Source organism: Lutra lutra, chromosome 16 (assembly GCF_902655055.1).
Source record: "Lutra lutra chromosome 16, mLutLut1.2, whole genome shotgun sequence".
In the NCBI taxonomy this organism is placed as follows: Eukaryota; Metazoa; Chordata; class Mammalia; order Carnivora; family Mustelidae; genus Lutra; species Lutra lutra.
In genome coordinates, this window is record NC_062293.1 from 17915856 (window position 1) to 17920380 (window position 4525).

Below are 4525 nucleotides of genomic sequence, written 5' to 3' on the forward strand. Positions count from 1 at the left end.
CAACACAGATACATCTTAGAGACATAATGCTGGGGGAAAGAAACCAAGCAAAAGCGAGGTACAGATAGCATGTTTCTTTTCAGACAAAGTGCCGAACAACCAACTAATATATGTTAGAAGTCAGGATACAGGGTACTTTTGGTGATTAAAAATGAGGCTTAGGGAGTTCTGAAAGCTGAATGTTCTGTTTCTTTATTGGGTATGATTACACTGATGTATCGACTTTGTACTTACGATTTATGCACTTGCCTGTATTAAATGTTATGCTTCCATAAAAGTATACTATTTTTACACTAATGTAAAAAAAGACAAATAAGGGGTGCCTGGGTGGCTCAGTGGGTTAAGCCGCTGCCTTCGGCTCAGGTCATGATCCCAGGTCCTGGGTTCAAGCCCCGCATCGGGCTCTCTGCTCGGCAGAGAGCCTGCTTCCTCCTCTCTCTCTGCTGCCTCTCTGCTTACTTGTGATTTCTCTCTGTCAAATAAATAAATAAAATCTTTAAAAAAAAAAAAAGACAAATAAATTGAGCGACTTGTATCACATAAATCTTAAAGTGTTTTTGACTGAAGAGCAAGTGATTAAAGTATTTGGGTTGTATGATTCATGGGAATTTTATTTAGTTATTTTTAAAATATTTTTAAGGGGGTGTCCGGGTGCCTCAGTCGGTTAAGCGTCTTCCTTCAGCTCAGGTCGTGATCTTAGGGTCCCGGGATCGAGGCCGGAGCTGGGATCCCTGCTCAGTGATGGCTCTGCCTCTCCCTCTCCCTCTGCCCCTTCCCCCTACTGCTCATGCTCTCTCTCATTCTCTCTCTCTCTCTTGCAAATAAACAAGTAAAATCTTTTTTAAAGAATAAATAAATGTTTTTAGGTAAACTTTATACCCAACATGGGGGGGGAGTTCAAATTCATGACCCCAAGATCAAGAGTCATACACTCCACCAGCTGAGCCAGCTATGTGCCCCTACAGGAATTTTTAAAGTGCCTACCACTCCAGGGGCTCCTGGCTGGATCAATCTGTAGAGCATGCAACTCTTGATTTCAAGGTTGTGAGTTCGAGCCCCACACTGGGTGTAGAGATTACTAAAAAAAAAAAAAAAAAAAAAATTTTAATGAACTTACCAAACAAAACTACTTAACCACTACATATTATTTACACATACATCCCTAGGGAGTACAAATAGTAGACATACAGGGGGAGATGATAAATACCAAATGCAGAACAGAGGTACCATTTTAGTGGGAGAGAGGGGACTGAGATAGGCACGAGGGATTTCACATGTTTTTCTAGTTTTCTTAAACCAGGTGGTTCTTATCATATCTCTTCATTTTATTATTCTTATTACTTTATACTTTTCTGAATGCCCAACATATTTCATGTTAAAAATACTTCTCGGGGGGCGCCTGGGTGGTTCAGTGGGTTGGGTCTCTGCCTTCAGCTCAGGTCATGATCTCAGGGTCCTGGGATCGAGCCCCACATTGGGCTCTCTGCTCAGCAGGGAGCCTGTTTCTCCCTCTCTCTCTGCCTGCCTCTCTGCCTACTTGTGATCTCTGTCAAATAAATAAAATCTTTAAAAAAAAAATACTTCTCGGGGCGTCTGGATGGCTGAGTGAGTTAAGCGTTCGAATCTTGGTTTCAGCTCAGGTCATGATCTCAGGGTCATGACATTGAGCCCCACGTTGGGCTCCATGCAGAGCGTGGACCTGCTTTGGATTTTCTCTCTCTCTCTGCCCCTCCTCACCCATCTCTCTCTCTCTTTCTCTCTCTCTAAAAATAAATAAATAATAACAAAACATAAAAATACTCCTCAGTGTCAAATAAAAAGGGGGAGGGGCAGGAGAGGGAAGAAATTGTGTCTGATTCATTTTTGTCTTTCCAGCGCCAGCCTAGTGCTAGGTAGTCCATAAATGTTTGGTGAATGAGGACCACTGGGCCAGTAAAAGCCTCAGAGCCAGGGTTCATGTCCAGTCTTTCCACGCCAAATCCTAAGTCCAGGGCATGCCCCACCACATCCCTCCCCCACCCTGCCACAAGTTGAGGGGCACCTGTGGAGGGGCTGCAACAAAGGAGCCCCTAGCCCTACTCAGCACTCTGCATATCTAAACTGAATTACAGGAAACAGAGAAGCAAGGCACAAAACCACTTCACTAATCCGCATTCTGCAAATTCAGAATCCTGTCGACTGAATTTCTACGGATCACACTGCCCAAGTCCTTTCCTAACCTGCTCTTTATCCGAAACCTTTTAAGACTTATCTGTATGACAGCTTGATGCTTTCGTCTTTTTCATATTAGCCCACTCGTCCCTTCCGTGGGACAGAAAAGGGGGCTTTCTAAGCCAAGTTTGGTTAAAACAGGATAGGATGGTGGTGCACACATCCGGCTGGGAAGAGAGAGCAAACAGCCAGCCCCCAGCTCGTGAATTCTTTGCGCACAAAGAGATGCCATTAATTGCAGACGCATTCTATCTGTTTGTTAGGCCCTGTGTGGAATGCAGCCTCTGAGAACTGCACTTCTCACCACTCAAAACCCACCCAAGCATGCCCAGCCCCGAGAGGGGCTTCTAGGAATGGAAACGATGGGCTGCCGCGGTACCAGTAAGCAGACTTAACAGCATAGCGAGCACACACACGGGCGGGGACTCGAAGGCTTGGAGGGTTGTTTTTAAGGAAAAGAAATAGGTCCAATCCTGTGGGAGGCTGATCATCTGCTTCCCTCCAACCAGAGCTAAGAGTTTAAAGGGTTTCAAATGATACCGGTGTGGCTGAAGCTGCTGGAAGCCCGTCCATGCGGTCGTCCACATCATCGAACATCGGTCTACACAGCGAATCTTCACCCTTAACTGATCTGCGTTAAGAAGCAAGGCCTCTGCTTGGCATGGATGGAGACAGTGGGGTCCTGCATTTGGTGTAGGAAAATGATAATTCTCTACAAAAACACTCCCGGTCAGACTTCCCATTCTGACTGTCCTCTTGCCACCAGCAGCAGCTCCCCACCCCCGCAGGGCAGGTTGAAATCAACTGAACAGCTCTTCATTCACTCATGTAATCAATTTAATATTTGATTTTTAAAAATTAATCTGTGCCCGCCATTGTGTCAGATGCTAGGATGGCAAAGATGATTAATAGGGTCCCTACCCTCAGGATCTCAGAGTCATGCTAACAAATGATTAGGATTCCGGGTGATTAGGGCAATGACAGAGGGAAATTCAGAAGGGAAGTCCCCAAGGAGGACAGGGATGGCTGTTTATCTACCTTCCCAAGCTCCCTACCTCTCCTCCCAAAGTTGTCCAACAGCTGCTTCCTGAACTCATTCCTTTGAGTCTCCGCCCTACTGTTCTCTCTGCTAGTGATGTCCTTTCCCACCCACAGATGACTCTAGCCCCCTGCTTCTCCCCCAAATTTCACTCCAAAGGATAAGCCCCAAATTTAGGTGGGTGGTTCATCGGGAAGGATTCCATCAGGGAGGAAAACCCTGGGGATCATTTTTAATATTTCATTTCCTGAGCGGGGAGATTCCTTCTCTCATTCTATAGGCTTTCTGTCTGAAGTATTTTGGCATAATATATTTGCAAAAGAGATCCAGTTCAAGCTACACCTTCACCTTGATTCCCCACCTCCTGCTATGTTTTCTTGTCAAGAATCAAGCTCACAAATTCCTACTGTCAGTCAAAAGCAACTCTGTGTTTCTACAGATGCATGGAAATGATTGTCACCAATCTAGGATCCTGGGTGCATCCCCCCTAAGGGGCAGAATGCAAGTGGGGTGTGATAAGATGCTAGGGCTTCAACAGTAATAGTAATGTTGCTATTTCTTAAACTGGGTGGTGCGTACATGGGTGTTTGTTTGATGTCTAAAATATTGTATATAGGGACGCCTGGATGACTCGGTCATTAATCGTCTGCCTTCGGCTCAGGTCATGGTCCCAGGGTCCTAGGATTGAGCCCTGCATCAGGCTCCCTGCTCAACAGGAACCTTGCTTCTCCCTCTCCCACTCCCCCTGTTTGTGTTCCCTCTCATGCTGTGTGTGTCTCTCTGTCAAATGAACATAAATCTTTTTTTAAAAAAATAAAATATTGGGGCACCTGGATGGCTCAGAGGGTTAAAGCCTCTGCCTTCAGCTCAGGTCATGATCCCAGGGTCCTGGGATCGAGCCCCGCATCGGGCTCTCTGCTCGGCAGGTAGCCTGCTTCCTCCTCTCTCTCTGCCTGCCTCTCTGCCTACTTGTGATCTCTGTCAAGTAAATAAATTAAAAAAAAATTAAATAAAAAAAAATTAAAAAATAAAATATTATGTATAATAAATAAGACATTTGAAAAAGCAACTTTGTCTGGAGTGAGAAGGAATGGGAGGGAAGAAGAGGAAGAGAGAAGGAGCTTCAGAGAACTTGGATAAGGAAGAGCAGAGAGTGGCTCTCTGCTAGGCATGGAGGGTACACGAGTAATCAGGCTTGACTTGCTGGCGTAGAGCAGAGAGCAGCAAAAAAGGTATAAGGTCATGTCTCACTGTAGAGAACTATATGGTGGTGGC